Below are 23,885 nucleotides of genomic sequence, written 5' to 3'. Positions count from 1 at the left end.
TTCCAAGGATTCTTTTCAGATTAATTAAGACCCTGCGTAAACCTTTTTCACTGTCTCTTGTTGATAAACATCCCCCGGTTTCTTGGTATAACTGAGGAGGAGGCTGGCGTCTTGGCATGTGGCCACGTCAGAATTTTGCGCGTACCTGGACACGAGGGGCTTCTTACCAAGGGCGTTGTTCAGCCCGTCTTCATAAAGACCGAATACCTTAGGGAGTGTTCAGCGTCGCGAGTTTGTCCTTATATGCATCAGCTCCGAATCATGTCTTTGGTCAAATATTGGGTTTGCCCGGCTCCTGTATTTTGCTGCCTTATGTTCCGCTCTATCGGCTAAGGCGGCACCAGGAGAACTACTGCGATTGTGCCCCGGTTCGGCCAGGCGAGCACCTCAGTAGAGAAAGCCAAAAACTGACTGTCACGATATAGCATGAGACTGGTCAACCACTCGATGACCCGCCAGAATCTTTAGGATTCCTCCGCATTAACGAAGGGCCGTTTCCCGGCCAGGCACACACGCACCTCAAATTCGGGTGAGCGCGGTGCCCCTAGGGGCTATATAGTAGCCCCACTGTCAAACTCCTATGGCTAAGTGAAAGTGATAAAGCATTATAGTCCGGTTGCCTAGTTCGCTGTGCTATCACCTCCTTAATAGGACCAAGACGTTGGATCAAGTGTGAAAATGCGCCTTCTGCAAACACCCCCGCATTATATGCGTGGGGGCTGAAGCCGAAGACTGCCATCTTTCAGGTTATATACATATATACATTAAACAGCCGCACAGGAGGTATTCAAATTCTTGAAAGCACAAGTATAAAAAGCTTTTATATTCCATCAAAACATTGTTCTACAATAATACATGTCATTCGAACATAATATCCTTCGAGCACTGCGTCTCTATTAAACGAGCGCCCTGCAGAACTTCCCGAAAATAGTGCTCGGCAGGTACTCGGCTCTCGTCTGAATCTTGGGATGCAACAGCGATGGCCTTCATCTCCGCCCAGTATGTCTTGACACAGGCAAGAGCCATCCATGCACCCTCTATGCATGCTGACCTCTTCATTGCATTAATATGCGGCACCGCACCAAGGAACTGCTGCATCAAGCTAAAATAACTCTCCGGCTCGGGCCTTTCCGGCCACAGATGACTCACGACATATTTCATGGTGAGTCTGGATAACCTATTCAGCTCCGCCCATGCGGCCAAACGATCGGTTAATGGAAGTGGGCACTCTGGATTGTGGAGCTGCGACCAAAAAAGCTTTTCCACTTCGGGGTCCTTTTGATCTCGGAAGTGTTCGGCCGCGTCCGCGGCACTCGCCGCCAAGTCCAGATAAGTGTTCGCCGCACTCCACATCCGGTCCAACGGAGCATATTTAGGATCCCCGAACTTCATCCGCGGCATAAAGGGCTTTCCAGACCTGATATCTCCGGCCTGACGTAGCTCCTCCTTCATAGCTCTCATCGCAGAGCGAGTATCCTTGGCCTTGGTAGTGGCCTTCTCTAGGTCCTTCTGTGCCACCCGATCTTCTTTTTCAAGAAGCTTGCAGCGGTCGGCATCATTCTTCAACTTTACAGCCATCTCGGCCATTTCCTTCTTGCTTTGGCAGTGAGCAGCCTGTTCGGCTTTCAGCTCTTCAGCCGCCTTTAAGGCAGCCGCATCGCTTTTCCTGGCCTGCTCCTTGGCTCGGGTAAGTTCCGCCCGAAGGTTCTCCATGGCAGCAGCACCATCTGCATCAAGCACACATGTTGTAAGGTACGGGCATCAAGCTCCTCTTACCAGGTGTCTTCGGAGAAATTACATACCTTGTGCCTCGTCAAGCCGCTTGTTGACAAGCGCGATGTCGGCATCTACCACGTCAAGTTGCGGCTTTATCTCGGCAAATTCATCAGTCTGGCTAGCCACCGGACACTTCGCCACCTACATAGGAAAGGCGACATATTATACCTGGGATTATGATCCTCGGCGCGCCGTCATTTTTGACAACGCATAGAGTCTCAGGGGCTACTATCTATACAGGGCGCATCTTATGCGGATCTGTCAAAAGGTACATCATTTTGCGTACCTCAAAACCTGTCAGTAAACTCCTGATGGCCTCGTACAACCCGCTCTCCGCGGATGAAATCCTTCCAATCACCGTATCCATCAACGCACAGTGTTCTTTTGAGATAGACACTCGCCCGAGCAGATCCTTCAACTCCTCCGACCGTGCACCAGACGGTGCCGGACTCGTCTGATGGCCTTTTTTGAAGGCCGGACACGGAGGGCCTTGGGGGGCCATACGACTACCTTCCGGCCCTGCTGGATTCGGAGAAACCCTCCGTGATGACACCTCAGGGTCGCCCGCCTCGCAAGGCGGTATGGCAGGGGGAGGCGTTCCGCTCTCCATCATCTCCGGACGAAGATCCCCTGAAGATGAGCTCTGCTGAGAAGGGCTGAGATCCGAACTACAAGGTAAAATTTTGGTTATCTTCCTCAGAAATAGAATAGGGATGTCTCTCATTTTAAAACTCCCCTCTTTACTTACGGCTCGGTGGAGAGCTGATCCCCTTGGGGGCGCAATGCGACCGAGGCGCCCCCCGGCGCCGGACCCTCTGACGAAGATTTTGTCCCCCGCTTTGAGACCATGGCCTCCGGGTCTTCAGAGGCGGTCCTCTTCTTCCCCTGGTTATAGGAATTCTCGATTCCTCCTTTCCTGAGAGCCTCCTTCGGGGAGGCAGTAGCTTCCTTGTTCCCCTCTTTGCCTTCTTCCGAAGGCGCAACCTCCAGCATCCTGGTTAACACGAGATGCGGCGTAGTCTCATAGAGGGGGGTCGGACACCTGATTAGCTTTGCTTTCGCTATCCACTCATGTTTAAGGGATAGCTCTTTTAACGGCAATTCTATGATAAATATACGGATAGCGTGTTCGGGTACAGGGCTACTTACTTGAGTATCCGGGCGATTGCAGCTCAGAACTGCATCCTCAGACGAGTCCGGACACATTGCTTGTGATCCGAAGAACAATTTGTACATCTCCACGGGCGTCGCGCCCACAAAATGTTGGAGGGCTCGTGGTCCCTCCGGATTGAACTCCCACAGGCGGAGGGGTCGACGTTTGCAGGGCAGGATGTGGCGAATCAACATGACCTGCGTCACTACGACCAGATTGATGTCTCTTTCTAAGAGATCTTGAATGCGGCCCTGCAACAAGGGCACGTCCTTGGACGGCCCCCAGTTAGACCCTTTATTGACCCATGACGCTAGCTATGGTGTGGGACCCGAGCGAAAGGCAGGTGGCGCCACCCACTTGGTGCCCCTGGGAGCTATGATATAAAACCACTCTCGTTGCCATAAGTTGAACTCCTCTTGAAAAGAGCCCTCGGGCCATGGAGCGTCAGCATTCTTGCTTATAACAGCACCTCCGCACTTCGCGTGCTGCCCCTCGATCATCTTCGGCTCTACTTTGAAGGTCTTAAGCCACAATCCAAAGTGAGGAGTAATACGGAGGAAGGCCTCGCACACGACAATGAACGATGAGATATGGAGGATGGACTCCGGAGCTAAGTCGTGAGATTCTAGCCCGTAATAAAACATGAGCCCCCTCACGAAGGGGTCCGTCGGGAAGCCTAGCCCCCGAAGGAAGTGAGACGCGAACACCACACTCTCACCAGGCTTGGGAGTGGGAATAACCTGCCCTTGAGCAGGCAGCCTATGCAAGATTTCGCTGGTTAGATACCTGGCATCTCTTAGCTTTACCACGTCTTATTCTGTAATGGAGAAAGGCATCCACCGGCCTTGAAGGTCGGAGCCGGACATCGTCGGAGGTCTGAAACGCCTGAATCTGGAGCTTTGGGTGTTGGAACTCAGGTGAGAGGCGGATTCGATTGAGATTGAAAGATAGGAGTCGAGCATTGGTCCCTTTATAAAGAGGTTGAATACCAAGAGCCCTCCCCGTGACCGTTTGGGACTCGCCTTCGATTGAGGAGACATACCAACAGGCACGGTTGGGTTAGCCACGCCCGTATTGATAAGAATCCCGGAATAAGGGGACATGATCTTTGCTTCGACAAGACGTGCCATGGAAACCGCCTCGCTAAACGCGCTGAGGTGGGACAGTAAAACGATTTGAATAAAGGCTTGGCCGTGGCGTGATGTCACGCTGCAAAATACGTCAGCAGATTAAATTTGTGCAAATATTATTCTCTCTATGGTGGTATGTGGAACTTGTTTTGCAGAGCCGGACACTATCCTTGTGTTCAAAATCTTCTATGAAGTATTCGGAGGAGGAACCCGCCTTGCAATGCCGAAGACAATCTGCGCGCCAGACTCGTCATCATTGAAGCCTGGTTCAGGGGCTACTGAGGGAGTCCTGGATTAGGAGGTGTCCGGATGGCCGGACTATAGCCTTTGGCCAGACTCCTGGACTATGAAGATACAAGATTGAAGACTTCGTCCCGTGTCCGGATGGGACTTTCCTTGGTGTGGAAGGCAAGCTTGGCGATACGGATATGTAGATCTCCTCCCATTGTAACCGACTCTGTGTAACCCTAGCCCTCTCTGGTGTCTATATAAACCAGAGGGTTTTAGTCCGTAGGACGAACAACAATCATACCATAGGCTAGCTTCTAGGGTTTAGCCTCTTTGATCTTGTGGTAGATCTACTCTTGTACTACCCATATCATCAATATCAATCAAGCAGGAGTAGGGTTTTACCTCCATCGAGAGGGCCCAAACCTGGGTAAAAACATCGTGTCCCTTGTCTCCTGTTACCATCCGCCTAGACGCACAGTTCGGGACCCCCTACCCGAGATCCGCCGGTTTTGACACCGACAGTGGCCGTCGGGATGATGAAGATGGCCTCCGGTGATGATTTCCCCCTCTGACAGAGTGCTGGAACGGGGCTCCGGATGGGATCGCTTTAGTATAGAGGCTTGCGGCGGTGGAGAGGATGGTCTAGGTCAAGTTCTTGGGTTTCTTGGTTTATAGTAATTTTTAGCGTCGTTTTCACGTCAAGGGGGCCCATGAGGGAGCGGCAAGCTCGATAGGTGCCACCTAGGGGGGCGCCTACCAGGCTTGTTGCTTCCTCATGAGGCTTCTAGTCCTTCCTTGAAGCTTCGAGGGTTTCCTTTGGTCCACTAAAACTCACCATAAATTTTCATCCCATTCTGAGAACTTTTATTTCTGCAGAAAAGACAACACCATGATAGTTCTGCTGAAAACAGTGTCAGTCCGGGTTATTCTAATAAAATCATACCAAAACCATATAAAATTGTTGTAAACATGGCATGAATACTTCATAATTATAGATACATTGCAGATGCATCAGAGTCCATCAAGTAGCTCCTTGATTACTAGAATTCGAAACTTGGCGACCGTCGTCACAGTATTCAGATGGCGGTAATCGGTGCATAAATGCCAGGTTCCATCCTTCTTTTTCACAAGGATAACCGGTGATGTAAACGGGTCGATGCTTTGCCTTATGATCACTTTCTTGAGTAGTTCAGTTACTTGTTCTTCAATCTCGTGTGCTATGGTTTATGGCAATACAGGCTAATGTTAACTGGTTGAGCTCCGGCAATCAGCGGTATGCGGTGATCACAGCTACGCCATGGCGGCACACCTTCAAGTTCGCCAAAAACTTCAGGGTATTGGTCAATGATAACACACACACACACACACACATGCACACACACCCCCCCCCCACACACACACACACACAGGAGTTACCTCTTGCTCCTCCCCCGTGCCCAAAGTGATTGATACAATTGAACCATATGTGAGACAGCGCCCTAGCGACACAAGGAGATGAGCTGCATACTGTTCATAACCTCACAAGAAGTAGTTGACGTGTACCCGGGATGGTGGATGGTTCCCAGAGCATCTGGGATGGCGATGTGCTTGCCTTTCGAATCCACTTTCATGGGGTTGTGCGACTCGAGCCAATCCATCCCAATAATTTCATCATACATACCCAAAAAGAGAACCTTCATGTCTGTAGTGAATTTGTTCCGTTAGGAAGACCATCTGTAGTTGGGGATTGACACCACACATTGCAATTATGCGCTTCCTGCAACCTTGACACGTCTGACGTGAGCCAACACAGTGGCCCGTACCAATTTGGTGGATAGGAGGGCATCGATGAACTACGTAGAGGTCCTGGAGTCCACCAACATGAGGATCTCGTGGCCCTGGAGCCACCCGTGGAGCTGAAATTCATTGAGGAACTTGTCACCCCTGAGCGCGTGCTTGGAAATGGCCATTGCACTGTTTGTAATGATTGCCCATCGTTGAACATGGCATCAATGCCGAAGAGGTCCAGTCGCTCCTCCACCACACGGAGTTGCAGAGTGTTGGGACACGTATGATAGTGGCCCCACCTCTCGTCGCACTTGAGGCAGAGTCTACGAGCACGACGGTACTCATGGAGAGCCTTGACCTTGGAGTTGTCAGCCCAGGCGCAGCCGAGCCCACTCCGATTCATTGTTGTTGGTGGAGGCGCCGGAATGACAGGTCATAGTGGAGGCGGTAGTAATGGGAATATCCCTCCTAGGCGCGCCAATGCATCTGGCGCACGGGCATATGGCAGTTGGGAAAATGGCAGAGACGCACAACCCGCCAATTCCTCCTGAAGCAGTGCCAGCGAACAGGCCGTGTCCAAATCAGGCGGCCGCTGCACCAGCAGGATTGCGCGGATATTGGCGCGCAATCCCTCCATAAAATAAGTGAGGTAATGATAAGTATGAATTGCATCGGAATAAGAAGCCAACTGATTAATAATGAGCTAAAATTGTTCTATGTAATCTGCAAGTGTTGTAGTTTGTTTGATAGTATAGAATTGATGAATTAGTAACTGATGTGGATCTCTACCAAATCGAGTACACAAGAAGGCAGAAAATGACTCCCAATCAAATCCAGTGAGTTTTTTCTTTATGGATTGCAGCCAAATAGCTGCTAAACCAGAGAAGTTCATACAAGCCATTGTCTCCCAGAAGGTGGAATGAATTCCAAACATAGAGAAGTATAGTTCACACAAAGTTTTCCAGAGCTTAGGATTTTCTCCTGTGAATTTAGGTAAGTAAATGGAGGGGTGTGTATGGCCCAACCTCGCAACTAGCTGCCAGTGTGCGAAAATGGAGTGGAAATGGGGATCGTCGAGGGGGACGTCGGTAACTGACCTATGCCCGGGAGAGGCACCGCAGTTACCACTAGCACCTGCTCCCGGTGGAGGAATGCGTCATCGTGGTCCTCAGACCCGTGGGGCAGCTCCTGCATGCTGGTGCTAGTGTCGAGAAGACCACTGGCCGCTGCGAGGATTGTATCGAGGGTCGTCCCCTACTGCTGCAGCACCAGGAACCATTGATGACCGACAAGTATAGGGGGTCGCAACAGGCTTCGAGGGTAGTATTTCACCCAAAATTATTGACTCGACACAAGGGGAGCCAAAGAACATTTATGAGCCTTAGCAGTTGAGTTGTCCATTTAACCACACCTGGAAAGTTAATTCTCTGCAGCAAAGTGTTTAGTAGCACAATAGTATGATAGTTTGATAGTAGCAGTGACAGTAACAATAGTAACAGTAACAGTAGTGATTGTAATAGCAGCAGCAACAGTAGTAATTTAGCAAAGCGTAGGCATTGGATCATCGATGAATGTTTTTTGATGGATGACATTCATCATGTAATAGTCACAACCTAGAGTGATACACAATAGATCCAATTCATCAATTCAATGTAGGCATATATTCCATATCTAGTCGTACCTGCTTATAATAAGAACTTACATACTATCTTTTGTCCCACCCTCCCATGACACCGAGGTCCATAAAGAAATCTAAGGGATATTACAGCCTTTTTTAATAGAGAAATAGAAAAAAGCATTAACACATGGTGAATACATGAACTCCTTGAATTAGAGTCATTCTCGGAGAGTATCCCAATTATTGTCACCTTGTGGTCTACGGTTCAGAACAATAACAAGTGCAAATAACTAGTAGATAGGAACAAGAACCCAAATATATTGACGATAACATAAAGGGTTCATATCTGAAATAATGGCACTCGGGCCATAGTGACAAGCATTAAGCATACTAAAGTCATAGCAACATCATAGTGGATACTAGGGATCAAGCCCTAACAAATTGTCCCGATTACATGACAAATCTCACCCATCTTCATCACCGTCTACCAAGTCTACGAAGGAACTACTCACTCCCGGTGGTGAGCATCCTGGAATTGTTGATGGAGAAGGGTTGATGGTGGCGGTGGCTCAATACCGTAAAACGTGATTTAACTTCTTCTCACATTTTTTTCTCAGGAAGAAGGAATATATAAGCTTGCAATTAGGTCAGACGGAAGCCTGTGGGCCCCAAAAGGCATCAGGGGATGCCCTGGGGGTGATACGTCTTCAACGTATCTATAATTTTTGATTGTTTCATGCTATTATATTATCAATCTTAGATAGTTTATATGTAATTTTATATTGTTTTGGGGAACTAACTATTAACCTAGTGCCTAGTGTGAGTTGTTGTTTTCTGCTTATTTTTTGTTTTATAGAAAACCTATACCAAACGGAGTCCAAACACGAAAAAACGTTTTGACAATTTTTCTGGACCAGAAGACAACCTAGAAGCTTCGTCGGAGGATTAGAAGATCTTCGGGGAGACGACAAGGCAACAGGGTGCGCCCTCGGGGTAGGGCATGCCCTGATGTCTTGAGGGCCCCATGCGGCTCGTTCTGACCTAATTTCAACTCTATAAATTCTCTAAAATCCCTCAAAAAAACAGGGCATCCACCGAAATAATTTTTCCACCGCCGCAAGTCTCTGTTCTTCCATGATCCCATCTGGAGGCTTGTTCCAGTACTCTACCGGAGGGGGAATCGATCAGGGATGCCTTCTACATCAACCTTGTTGCACCTCCGATGATTTATGAGTAATTCCCACAAGACCTATGGGTCCATAGTGAGAGTTCTATTCGATGTAATTTTCGTTTGCGGTGCGTTTGTTGGGAACCGATGAATTGTGGGTTTATGAACAGATTATTTGTTAAAAGTAATTAAGTATTTTCTAAACTTTAATGAAAAATCATTTCATGATGAATCTAATCATACGATTTGGTATTATGGATTTTGATATATTTCCCTATAAATTTGATCAAACTTAGAAAGGTTTAACTTTTCAAAATGGTAATACACCTTATATTTTGAAACAGTGAGTATTTTTTTAAGAAACCCAACAACACCAATGGCACAACAAAGCGCGTCCAACCCTTCTAGTGAATGACCACTTGTCATGGATGGTTAGCTATCTCAAAAATAATGGCCGTAAATTGATGAACACGTTGCCACAAAATCAACATGAAATGCAATTCAAATTTTTATTTTTTCAGTCTATTTATTATTTTTCATCATAGTATAGAGAACATTAGAAGTAACAAAAAGTACAATCATGACAACGGCAAAAAAAAAGAGTACAATCATGTCAATAGTTCAATTAGCCAAGACTACAAGTAGTGGAGCGAGTTGAAGGCGGCCACTATCATCGCTTCTCCTTTGTCGGACTCAGTCAAACTTTGTCGTAGCAAACTTCTGTTGTGCTTAGGCCCACAGGATTAGCGCAACACAACAACATCTGCCATCATGGGTTCAAATTTACATTAACCGATCTATGGTCCGCTCCGCCTCTTTATCCCCCTCAACTAACGCACCTCCAAGATAGACAAAGAAGGCACCCCCGGCATGTGCTGAAGACCATGCCCAAGAACCCAAGGACGCGCGTAGCGAAGTACACCACCGATCCGGCGGTGGAATGCGATGGCCGGCTGATCAGCACCAGGAGGAGTACGGATACGACGGCGATGACGAGCACAACCAGAATCCCGCAAGTACGAAGATGCATCTGTACACTGATTAGGTTCCACTTCCGCGACCTCGTCTCCGGCGTCAGGATGGTGATCGGGGATTATAAGGGCATCTTCAAGGCGGACCCGCAAACCTCCCGCAACCAATCGAACTGAACTGTATGGACCGGGAAGCCATCCACCGTCGACATGTGTCGGTCCACAGAGCGGTTCAAACGCGATTTCTTCCGCAAACCGGAGACAAAAGTGGTGGAGGTTTGCTGGAGTCCAGACCACTTTCAAACTCGCTTCTGACCGCCCTGGCCCACCAAAAAACTCCTCCGCCCTCCCGCGCGCGCTACTGCCCGGCGTCACCTACCCGCATTCATGCCGCTGTAGAGCGTGCTGCTCCGCACTGAAGACGGCTCAGGGCGGACGCAACCTCTCACTGCCTCCGACATTAAAGTGATACGTCGGCCGAGGGCGCCGCCCGCTGCACGCCCGGCTGAACACGCCTCTTCGCCGCATTCATACACCCGCATTAACCCCGCATGGAAGCCAAGAAACCTACTCCGGCCACAGGTCCGGTCAGGAGCGCGCCATCATTAAATGCCATGTTGGCCGAGCTCCTCCCGTCCGCCCTCTATTTAAATGATGGCATGCGTCGGGCAAGAATCACACCCCTCCGCCGATGCCCCCATCTCCTCCTCCACCACTCTTCCGATGGCTTACGAAGAGCAGTTCTCCAAGATACAAGCCGGCTGGATAGCTGGCCGAGTCGGACGAATACGAGCGAGGCAGCTCGCTGCTCCACCTCTCGAGCCTCACCTGATGGAGCAAGTTGCTGCCCCAAGCCACCGCGTGGTTCAGCAACTCGCCACGCCAGGCCCACTCGATGAGTGGCCGACACGGGCGTCATCGCTGCCATCGGCGACTGCGCCTCCTGTGCCAGCGACTGCGCCATGCAGACAGTGGCAGAAGCCGAGTGCGCGGAGAGCGACGAGTCAGCGGCCGGCGCCTCCGCGTTCGTCTCCATCACCGAGGAGATGTAGAACATAGGAGTCCGCCGCCACTTGGGTTCAACGAAGGCCACCGCTTAGGCGATACCGGCATACACAGCCGGTGTCTTTCCTGGTTCTTCTCTTTCGAGGACCTCCGTCGATCCCACATGGGCTTCACGAAAGTGTAGGTGCCACCTTCCCCTTCCGCTGAAGCATCAGCCGGGGGTTCCACTCCAATGAGTGGCGAGGAAGCGAGTTGTCCTTTGCGCTGAAGCATATACATCCGGGGTCCCAGCAGTCCGATGATCGGGCTGCCGAACCTAAGGAAGACAAAGGGATCCGCGGGCGGGGATTTAGATTAGGTATTAATTATACCTTCAAAGCCGAACTAGCACCATTGATGTATCTGTAATGAAATCCCTCATGTTTATATGAAATCTGTCATGTTTGTATGAAATCCGGCCGTGTTTGCATGAATTTCAACCAGTTGGTTTGAATTGTTGTGAAAATGTATGTGGCTAGCGTGGATGGTTGCCTCTTGCATCCGTGTCCGCGGACAGGGTCCCCCTATCAGTGGACGGATGTGGGAGGTTTTTTACGGGTTGCCGTTAGAGATGCCATGAGATCATTTAGATCATGAGGGAGCAAGAGTTAATTCCATTTGAACCTGAAGATTCATCAAATTAATAGAATTTACCCTATTTTAAGAAAATCCTCAATTTATAGGATTGGACTCTATGTTGAAATATATATATATATATATATATATATATATATATATATATATATACCTACTATTAAAGGGAATAGGCATTCTTGGTTTGGTCATAATTTTCTTTGTCCCGTGGTATTTTTTCGTTTACGGTGGGACCTACCTAATTTTCGTCCGTCATGGGACGCTGGGGCTAACTTGTACATTCGTCTGTGATTTTCTCGAAAGTCTGGGCCGGCCCATGAAGATAAGATGCGCTTGTGGGGATCGAACCTAGGATGTCATATTACAAACATAACACTCCTACCAGTTGACCTACCGAGCTTTACTGTTTATAAAGCAGTGAAAAATGTTAAGAACCAATCACCAACGTGGATACGAATAATTTTTAAATTTCGATATCAACTATTTTTGAAAAAAAATACCAGAATTTTTTGCGAAGAGCAAACACTTTACAAATTTGTAAACATATTTTCAAAAAATGAAACATTTTTTTAAAACATGAACATTTTCTTAAATTCTTGAACACTTTTTTCAAACAGGAACATTTTTTTAATTCCAAAATAAAATGTGGAAACGCAAACATTTTTTGAAACTTGCGACCAAAATTGGGAACACGAAAAAAGTTGAAACTCCGGAAAAGAAATTGAAACATGAACATGTTTTTAAAACAATAGACCAATTTGTGGATACGGGAACACTTTTTTTGAAATTCCAATAATAATTGTGAACTTTTTTGAAAATTAAAAAAAACATTCCAATTTTTTTGAAAACCCCAAACAGAATTTGAAAACACATTTCTTAACACATTTTCATACAATTTTGGTAACGGGAACATTATTTGAAACTCCTGAAAATGGAAACATGAATATTTTAAAGATTTGTGAACAACCTCTGAAAGCGGGAACATTTTCTGAAATTCTGAACATTTTTTAAAAGTTGTGAAAGAAAATAGAACAAGACCATTCTAAACAAACTTTGAAAAACACGAACATTTTTTGAAAATCTATTTTTTAAATTTATGTACAAATACGAAAACACAACCATTTTTTAAAAATTTAAAAAGCGCGAACATTTTTTTAGATAGAGAGGGTTCGCTTGAATATTCATCCCACCTCGCTTTGATCCACAAAAATCCACCAGTTTATATACGCTAGATAGTTGTTGAGTAATCATCAAGCCCAAGGAAGGGCATGGTGCAGGAGTGAAGGAATTAAGGTTGGCTCTAATTAAACGAATTTGTTGAAATAGAGTCTGACGAAAGAATTAAATGTTGGCTCTAAACAGAAACGTGGGAAGTATGGCTAGATTGTAGGCTCGGGATGTGCTTGCATGTCCCATGGAGTGTATGGTATGGCTGAACCTAACTAACAAAAGATATAAGGTACCTGGTTGGAGTGGTATATATAGTTGGTGAGTGATGGCTGAATCTTAATGCGCACTAACAAAATAACCCCCAAGATGTGTGCAACACGAGAGATGTTGTTGCCTTCTTTCCATGGGATCAATCGGGTCCTCGCGAACTACTCAAAAACGAAAAAAGAAGCAAACAACCCACCGATTTTTGGGCGGCATGTTAACCTTTTCAATGTGCAAGTGAATGTTTTTATTTCTCGATGTTTTTGCCGCTATTAAATTTTACATTTTTGAAAACAAATACTTGGTTAATCTACATGCAACTTTTCATCGAGCATTGTTGCTGCAAATGGCACACGCAACAATTTTAGACCCGCTGATGTTGCTCAAAGTTGAACACAATGTTAAAAGGCCAAATGCTTGCTACATCCGAAAGCACACCAATGTAACACCAGTCGCCGCTATTATTTTTCTATTGGGAAGTTGGACCGCCGTGTTGCAAAACCAGTTACATAAATGATGCCAAGACAACAAGTCATACGGACAATGTAGCAAAGCCGACCACATGGACACAATAAGAATGACCGCCACTGCTACAAGTCGGACACATGTCATAGCGAGGTCAATCAGTGTGCTAAAGTTGGATGTGTGGAGGTGTAAAGCTAACTAAGTGTAGATGGTAGAATTATAAGGAGAATTAATTGATCTTAGTACACGTGTTAAGGGTTGTTGCATGATTAATGCCTGACTGATATGCATGTCTTTTAGAGTTTGTTGTGCGTCTTTTTGCCGTGTGATGTCACGCACGGGCATATGTGCTAGTAACTTAGACTTGCATGTAGTATTTATTCTAATTTCCTGAGAGGCGAAATAGCTACGTGTGGAGAAGGTGCTCCTAAGATGAGAAAGTAGTAAATTGATAAAATATAAAATATCTTATAATGCCTGCGCGCGCGTGCGTGTGTGTTGGGGAGGAGGGGGGGGCGTACCTTTTGTAGTTCCAGTTTCGTTGGTCGGTCACCTTTCCTTTGGGGAATTCAAACTATGGACTGTTGCCAGGCTGCATCGTTTCTTAGGCTCCAAGATCTTCATCCAACGGCTGAACAGTCTTGCGCGCCCTTAGTCCGACCGTTCTGTTCGTAGTGTTTCTTTCTATTTTTTGAGGGAGATCAATAGGGTTTCTTGGTTCTCAAGTGATCTAGACGAGTACCACAAATTTCTTGTTCTCAAGCACACCGAGCCGCTCTCTTCTCTAGTCACGAGCAATGGTGGAGCTTGATGAAAACTGTTGAGGGGGCTAATCATAGTTGAGGGGACAAAAAAAATAAGTTATGCACAACTTTAAAAAATCTTGGATATTAAAGCCTAATAATTAGGGCCACACCTAACCATTTTTCTAGAGTAGGGGGAGGGGGCAATGGCCCCCTTTGGCCCCATGAAGCTCTGCCACTGGTCACGAGGGCGAGCGGACCGGACGGCCATGTTGAGCCAAGCGGAGCAAGGCCATGGTGCTGGCGATGACCAAGATAGTGACGGCCTGCCTGAGGACCAGATTGTTCGAGATGCTCACATGTGTCTCCCTCGACGACCTCTCCAGGTGTTGCCAGGTGTCCGCCCAGTGGCGTCGGCTCACGTACGAGCTGACGTTCTCGTCGCTGCACTGTCGCTGCCGTGCCGATGCCGTCGTCTTAGGCTACTTCGTCCAGGGGATGGCGCCCAACCGCTATTCCGCCACCTTCGTCTCCATGCACCCCTCCCAGTCCCAGGCCGATCCGCCCGTCTGCCTCGACTTCCTGCTGGCCGTGCACGTCTGTGTCAAGGCTGTTTCCTCGCACCCTAAAATCGCCAATCTTGCAGTGACATCGATCTACTCTCGCCGGTATATATTTACTGGCGGAGCCTTTTTCTTTTCGTGAGAATGAGACAAAAAATCTTGATGATGTCGACAAATTCAATTAGCGCCGCCTTTGATTATCTATCACCAATCATACATCATACATTCTTAAGAAGTCGATCCCCACTACTAACAATTCTTTTAACACGCACACTATCCATGTCAGCATGATGCCACGTAAGGCTTCAGTTTGCAAGCACCAGCCAATCAGTCTGATTCGTTGGCCTTACCTACAGCCATGGTGGAAAAAGACTTTTTTTTCCTTCCGAACAACCGGCCCGCACCAAGTCGAAGCAATGCGGTCTGGTCGTCTCCTCAATTAGTACTCCCCCTCTTCATCTTCTGCGCTAGAGTAACTGACGAAGATGTCCCTTGGATCCAAGCACCCTTTTAATCTACGGATCTACTCTTTTCCGTGGCCTCCACCACAAATACAAGGACTGATGAAGATAGAGCGTCCCAATGATCGCTTTGCCTCTTCGTTCGATCATCAATCCGCACGGAGTATCATCTTCTCCTAGCCCAGGCCATGGAACACCCAACCACCTCTCCTTCTATGTTTCCATCTACATCTACCCCTAGAGTTCCAAATCGAGGAAGGAAAAGCAAGATTCGGATTCTACTTCTAGGGGTGCTACAAAACATGTACATGAAGCCTTTAAATAATGAGTCAGTTCAGCTAATGGATTTGGAGGATCTGGTTGTTCAGACTTCAGATCTTGGGCGAATAAAAAACATGGCAGAAGTAGAGGTGTTGGCTTCCCGATCTGAGGCATCCGGACGGACTGCCAGTGGGCTAGGGAGACGCCCTCCCTCCCTTCCCCGAGCTGTTCTATCATTATGTTCCAAGCGCCTCCAGATACCGCTGCCTTACCTGAAGGCGACGAATTTGAAGACCCCTGCCGTCGACCTCATGTCGCCTACTGCCACCGAAGGTTTTGGCTCAACGGCCGGTGTAGTGGCATCATCTCCAGCATCTGCACCATAAAGAACCATGCCTCTGTTGCCTGATGCGTCATGAACAAGTCCCACGAGAAGGTATCTAGCACAGTAGCACGCTGTGTTAATCCCCTATTAATCTCCTAAATTAACCTTTCCCTGCCGTTAATTTTCTTTATGCATCTCTATCTCCATCGCTTGCTGCTCCTCCCTCTCGGCATTTGTATCACGTAGCAGGTTGTTCATGATTGCTCCATGGCTGACAAGTCCTAATCTTCCTCTACTATCTTCTACTGCAGCGTGAGCTGTGAGGTAATCCCACATGATTATTTTATTATTATTTTCCGTGCCATGGATGAATGTTTGTATCCAAGGATGGATGTTTATAGGATTGTTTTAGGCAGCAGTGCTCTGTTACATTTAGAGCATCCACAATGTGCTCTTTTCTTGCCTCTAAGCCTGCCTCTAGTGACATGGAGGCCGGCGCCATACATTGCAAGGAGTCGCCTCTAAGCTAAAACGGCTAGCATCGACTCCAAGCTAAGAGGCCGCCTCCATGTTTCTCTCCTTGCTAAAATAATTCCGCGTCCCTACTTGCCATACTGAGTTGTGCATGTGCTGCATGCTAGAATAGTTGATGAAAAAATGTATTTTCTATGTGCATGTTGATTGCCAGGAGGTCCACCTTAGAGGCAGAACTGAATTTGATACATTGCACAATTTTACACTAAGTTTAGAGGCAGGTACGTGGACCCCAGCTTAGAGGCCATATTGCCTCTAAACATTGTGGATGCCCTTAGGCGGCAAACTGAACTCTTTTCTTTTCTATGCACTTTACTTTGTTTTAGGCACCGGGATGTTGGCTCTTTTGTTCTATTATTTCCTGATAGCAGAAGGATATCCTTTCCAGATCGTATGGAAAATTAATGTTTATTGGTTCGTTTTCTGAACTGTTGGCAATCCTTGCTATCTGATTTCCTATATAGAACAACAAAAAATAGATTGTTATGGTACATGGAGGGTTGACCAGAAGGCTCCCTGTGAGAGCACGTTATTTTTCTTGACATCCTTCAAATGGCCCAATTTTTTCCCCACCAGTTTCTGTGAAAAATTCAAGACACCATGCAAAGTTGTTTGAGTTTTCAACAATTCTGGCATTTTCTAGAGTTTACCCGGTGAAAAATAGTCGATAAATAGCCGAACGTGATGCAACTTGTATACTGTGTCGGAATTTGTTCAAACCAGACATTGATGCCTACCATGGGCATGCCCAGCTAATGAAAAAGTTGGGGTTATTTCATGGATGTCCAAAAATAGACCATGTTCAACGAAGGATTTCGGGTAGGCTAGAAGGGTCCGTTTGAGAGCGTATTTATTTCAACGAAAGATTTCGGGTAGGCTAGAAGGGTCCTTTTGCAAAGTTGGGTCATTTGAAGGATGTCAAAAATAGACCATTCGCAACGAAGGGTGTTTGGTTAGGGCCAGAAGGGACCTTTTGAAAGCACATTCTTTTTTGACATCCGTCAAATGGCCCCAAAATTTTTACATCAACTTATATTATGAATTCAAGGCATCGTGCCAAATTGTTTGGATTTTTGACAAGTTTTGCATTTTTCGGAGTTCTCTCGTGAAAAAGGGCCGGACGTGCCGCAACGTGCAAACAGTGTCGAAAATCGTTCAAACCTGGCATGGATGCCTCATATATCCATGTCAGACTGCTGCAAGAAGTCGGGGTCTTTTATCCATGTAAAAAAAAAAGGGTCGCGCTAACTGCCACACGTGTGGCAGGAAGGGAGACGCACCACACGTCTCTAATGTAAACACATTGTCACGTCATCGCATGCATGCATGCAGGAATCTTTTTGGATTTTCAGTTTTTAAAATGTTTTATCTCTTAAACGAAAAATCCAATTGAAAATCCGTTTTCACCATTAAATCCCTCGCGATGAGATCTTCAAAACTAGATCCCATGTTGATATGTTTTGATGAAAAAAAAATTGGATTAAAAGTTGTCATGTCTATTGCATATGAATTGCCATGATGTTTACACTGAAGTTGCCATGATATGTTTCAGCTATTTTCTTCTACATTTAAAAGTAAATTTTGACATTTATAAAACGGGGAATTAAGAAACTAGACTTGTCATGAACCATAAACTAAAATTGCCATGATACATGCACGTAAAATTGCCATGGTTCATACAAAAAATAATTTTCATGGTCAAAGTACTGAAGTTGCCATCATCAAAACACTAAAATTGCCATGATCTACAAACTAAAATTGCCACATGGCAACTTTAGTCTAAGCCCTATGGCAACTGCAGTATAAACATCGTGGCAACTTTTGGCAAAAAAAATCGTCGAAACATATCAACATGGGGTCTAGTTTTGAAGATCTCGTCGAGACGGATTTAATGGTGAAAACAGATTTTTACTTCACTTTTTTATTTAGGAGATACAACATTTTTAAGCCGAAAACCAAAAAAAAATCTGCTGATGTCATCTATTCATACGTGGCAAAATGAGTGATGATGGAGGCGTGTGGGTGATGTGCAAATGCCCACACGTGTGGGCGTTAACATTTCCGAAAAAAAATAACAGTTGAGAAGAGTGTGCTAAACTAGGCCAGACGGGTGCGCATCCGTGCGCATTTAGTTTTCTCTAATTATAAAGTTCAAAAGGGAGAAAAATGAATCAACGAAAAAATAAAATAAAAAAACTAGAAAATAAAAAAATACACTTAGGCCTTGCTTTAACTACGCGATGACATCGCTCCCGCCGGGTGCCTTTTGGGCCGACCCAAGCATTCACGGACTTAAAACAAAGTTTATCAATTTTGAAAGGGAATGTTGACGATTTGAAACAAAATTGCGGCCTTTGACAAATGTTTGTAAAAGTTAAAAAGAATTTTTAGATTTGGAAAAAAGTTCATGGATTTGAAAACAAAGATTGTAAACTTAAGAAAATATTCACAAATTTTAAAAGTTCATGGATTTTAGGAAAGGTTCACAATTTAAAAATAGTCCATGAATTTTAATAAAGAAAAGATAAAAAATAGAAGGAAAAGACGACAATTAATAACCCAAAAAATAAAACCACAAACTTTAAACACGGTTCATGTTTTGAAAGATGTTCGGAAATTGTTCATGTTTTGAAATTTTGCTCAAATTGCAAAATATGTTTTCTCAACTTTGTTCATAAACTCAATAACTATTGGTCATTTCAAATTGTTCACATTTTTTTTTCAATTAAGGTTTCGTATTTGTTCAGAAAATATTTCTGTTATGTGAACACTGTAATGTTTTATTATATGTTTTGCGCTATAAACTACCACAAACAATTGTAGGGCGAAGTGGTTAGCAGCACATGGCATCAAGTGTGAGGTCTTGGGTTCAATTCCTCATGAGCTCTTCTTTTTCTCAGTATTTTTAGGCTTATATTGAACGTGGCGTGCCTTAATGGGCCGGCCCGCGTAATTCGTATACGACTCACCGCGTACTTTAGAAAAAAGACCATCTTGCCCTTTATTATGAAGGGGTATGGAGTAATCTCGGCCATTGATGTATTCAAGGGGTGTACCGAAGCAGAAGTGATTTTAATTTTGACTGAAAACTATAGGAAATCTTCCTTACAGAACTGCAATCGCCGCACTGCCGCCGCCGTGCCGATGCCGTCGTCTCAGGCTACTTCGTTCAGGGCATGGTGCGCAACTGCTACTCCACCACCTTCGTCTTCAATTCCTCATGAGCTCTTCTTTTTCTCAGTATTTTTAGGCTTATATTGAACGTGGCGTGCCTTAATGGGCCGGCCCGCGTAATTCGTATACGACTCACCGCGTACTTTAGAAAAAAGACCATCTTGCCCTTTATTATGAAGGGGTATGGAGTAATCTCGGCCATTGATGTATTCAGGGGGTGTACCGAAGCAGAAGTGATTTTAATTTTGACTGAAAACTATAGGAAATCTTCCTTACAGAACTGCAATCGCCGCACTGCCGCCGCCGTGCCGATGCCGTCGTCTCATGCTACTTCGTTCAGGGCATGGTGCGCAACTGCTACTCCCCCACCTTCGTCTCCATGCACCCCTCCCAGTCCCAGGCCGATCCGCCCGTCTCCCTCGACTTCCTGCCGGCCGCGCACATCCCCGTCAACTCGTCAAGGCTATTTCCGCGCACCCTAAAATTGCCAATCTTGCAGTGCCATCGATATACTCTCGCCGATATATATTTACTGGCTGAGCCTTTTTATTTTCGTGAGAGAAGGAGACAAAAAATCTTGATGACGTCGACAAATTCAATTAGCGCCGCCTTTGATTATCTATCGCCAATTAGCTCCATCTTTTATTATCACCACTTGAGGTTAATAAATTGTGGATTTTTGTTGAAATTCAGATGGGATCTAAGATTTTACTAAGGATGTACAATGCTTGAAGGATAGAAGTTTCTAAGAGAAATGGTCTCTTTGGATGGACATGTCTTTTGAATATTTGAGCAATTTTTCATATAAGTTCATCCATGAATGTGATAGATAAATCTTGATAAATAGGTCGATTAAAGATAATGATCGAACGAGCAAAATTACTTGACACGTAATCAGTTTTGTACGATAAAAGCACAATGTCTAGATCAATCGCTAGCACCAAAAATCCAGAAACAATCCCTAGCGTAAGGGATAACAACATATGCGCTGCGGTGGAAGATGATATGGTGGGCAAGAGAGATCGTCGGCATCGGGGAAGTAGTCGTGCCCAAATATGGTGGAGAAGAATCTAGCAATCGTGCGTGAGTACTACCCGAAAACTTGATTGCCTCTCCAAGAGGTGGGGTTGTAGAGGCGAGAGTACTGCCCGAAAACTTGATTGCCCCTCCAAGAGGCGGGGTTGCAGAGGCCTAATGTCTCACTTCTTGGTGCACGTCAAAAACGAGATGAGAAAAACGGTAGACGGCACACGGCTCTGTAGCAAAGTAGACACATAGGAGACCAAGTGACCATTGTCTGTGGAAGAGGAGCGACCTCTTAATAGACTCCAGAAAATGAAATTCACAACAGAAGAGGTGACGAAGAGAAACAAAAACAACATGGTAACTATTTGATTTCATTTTCTCTATTACTGTAAAATCTTAAGAGTTTTTTCTTCTGCGACAAAAAGAAGGCCGCACGTACACGTGGCATGGGTCCTACCTCGACTCGAGTTGATCACTGAACACGACGCGCATGCGAGGCTAACGGCCGAGGATGAGCGCCTGTGTATGTGTCCTCTTCTCAATCTTTTAGTGGTGTATGAGGCAACAAAACCTTGTATGTTTGTCAACACACTCTCCGCAATCGGGATGTGACTAAAATTTCCACACTCCCTTATCATGCATGAATAGTCCATATGGGCCTCTCGAATTTCCTAGGAATTATTGGAAATGGAAAATGACTAAAAGCCGAACAATTTCAACAAGCTCCCACAAGAATCATAGAGGCACATAGAGTTTGCCTATAGTTCCATAACAATATTTATATATAGGTATGTCGGTGAAGACTGTTAAGTTGTACTTTCACCTAGAAACTCCACACTACACTTATTTGTAATTTCAACAGTAGAATATGTCTTGAACTACAAGTTCCACATGAAGCCTTGGCTGATATTGGGCTAATGAATAGCTTTCTCACGGGTAGGAGCTTATACATCACACTTCAAGCCTCTTCAAACGTTTACTATAGACCACCCAACTCTCATAGACTAAGACCTTTAACAACTTAACTCATATAGGTGTGTTCTTTTAAGATGTTCCGTAGGACTACATCTTTGTATACCCAAGCCAATCAGAACACATTAAGATAAATATCAATATGTCATACATATTGCAGGAGAACTACATCATACCAGAGGGGGGGGGGGTCTTTATAAAAGAAGTACACTCCTGTCTGTTAACCAATAGCTTGTCTCGCCAATTATACTTCACGAGATCTTTGATAACACATAATGGATTAACACTATGGATAACTTATGTAATAGGTCTCGAACCCATCTCCCTTGATGTGTTGTCTATCATGTTTTATGATAAACCCTATGTGAAGGGATTTGTCATATTCTTACATTTGCTCATATATAATTCAATGCTATAACTCCAAAGTTTCTCATAAAATCTAATAGATTTTAGTTTCCTTCTCACATGTACTAATGACTTCTTTTTATCCTTGAAATCTTTTACCTTGACATTTATAGTTTGATTATCATAGTTTGTCTAGATAACTCATATTGGTTTTTGAACCACAAGAAAGTCCATCAAGAGCTCATGAAGTCATTCTCCTTTAACATCGATTGTGTCAAGGTTGTGAACTTTTTACGAATTCATGGACTCTTTTGCATGATTGTGAACTTTCTATGAAATTTGCGAACTTCTCAAATTCATAAACTTTTTTGAACGTCAACGGTCGAGTCATTGGTCAATTGGTCAGGTCCATGGCCAATGGGTTAGTCAGTGGTTAGCAGGGCCAAGTCAACAAATCAAACCCAAGTACCTGCAAAAATAACAGATCAAACACTTGGTGGGTCCGACTCGAGAAAGCCACCAACTTAAGTGTGTGGGTCGGCCCACGCGATGCTGTAGTGAGCATCAATTGTCTTCGGGGGCACTAAAAGCGAAGAAAAAGAAGGCTCGGGGGGTGGGGGCATGGGGAAATCCTGAGAGATCTTCGGTGCCTTATGCGCCAGCTAGCACATCAGAGCATACAACACGTCTATCTAGGGTATTGGCCCACTCGCCCAACTTCGCTCACTATCGACGCTCGCTCAGCATCACTGCAGTGATCGCACACGCTCTTCCCTCTAAAACAAAAGGTCATTGCTCACTCGGTTGACCCAGTTCACTTGTTTTTCTTTCTACTTATCTTTTGCTTGTTCGTTTCTGGTAAATAAAAAAATGTTCATGTTTTTTTAATTTAAGTAAAAGATTGTGAATTTAAATAAGTTCACAAATTTGGAAAAGGTTTATGAATTTGAGAAAAAAAATCACATATTTTAATAAATGTTCACGGACTTGAAAAAGTTTAGGAAGTTATAAAAAAATTAACAAATTTGAAAAAGGTTCAGGAATTGAAAACGTTTCTGAACTTCAAAAATATTTTTAAATTTGAAAAAGTTTTCGGATTTGAGAAAAGGTCGCGAATTGAAAAAATGTTCATGGTTTTAAGAAAAGTGCCAAACTTCTTTAGAAAAACTTCACGAGTTTTTCAAAAAACTTAAAAATGGAAAACTTTCATAAAAAATAAAATAAAAAAATAAACAGGAAACCACAAGAAAAAACCCAGAGAAAAGCTTCCATAAGCTTCGCAAAATTGACTGAAAGCTTTCATAAGCTTACCAAAATCGATTACAGTTCAAATGTTATGGCTCACCCTTTTACTAGCATAGGTTGTGCGCTTTGTCCGCAGGAGAATACATATCACTATAAAAAACGAGTAACGATTCCGCCATGACGGCCATAACATTTACAAGTCGTGAATATTTTTCTGCATTGGTGGAATTTCTAAAATTCTAAAAACAAATCAAATCCTGAACTTTTTTAATGAAGCAAAAAATAAGAAAAGATATTTTTCTGAATTCATTAACATTTTTGCATTAGTGAATATTTTTTGAAATTATAATACTTTGTTGAAATCCTGAAGTTTGTTTAAAGAAGCAAAAACAAAAGCAAAAAAGAAAACGAAAAACACTAAGAAATGAATAAAAAGGGGAGCCCCGTCCCGCAGCTGGTCCCGCCCAAAGTCGTGCATGGGTAGAGAGGGGGCACGCGCTGGTCTCTTTCCCAGCGTGTAGGTTGCAGTATAGGAGCTCATGGGCCAAATAGAAGTTAGCGAAAACCCCGCGGCAAATAGTCACTGAAACACGGGAGTGCCTATACAGTGCCTTTAGCTAGTCTTCGTTTATTCTGTAGCTTTTTATTTCGAGTTACTAACACTTAGCAATCGAACCGGTATCTAATACCCTGGTGCTACTATGAGTACTAGTAAAGTACACATTAATATAATGTATATCCAATATACTTCTGTCGACCTTGCTAGCCTTCTCATCTACCAAGTATCTAGGGTAGTTCTACTTCAGTGACCGTTCCCCTCATTACAGAAGCACTTAGTCTCGGGTTTGGGTTCAACATTGGGTTCCTTCACTAGGGCAACAACTG

Source organism: Triticum dicoccoides, chromosome 4B (assembly GCF_002162155.2).
Source record: "Triticum dicoccoides isolate Atlit2015 ecotype Zavitan chromosome 4B, WEW_v2.0, whole genome shotgun sequence".
In the NCBI taxonomy this organism is placed as follows: Eukaryota; Viridiplantae; Streptophyta; class Magnoliopsida; order Poales; family Poaceae; genus Triticum; species Triticum dicoccoides.
This window is presented reverse-complemented; position numbering follows the sequence as displayed.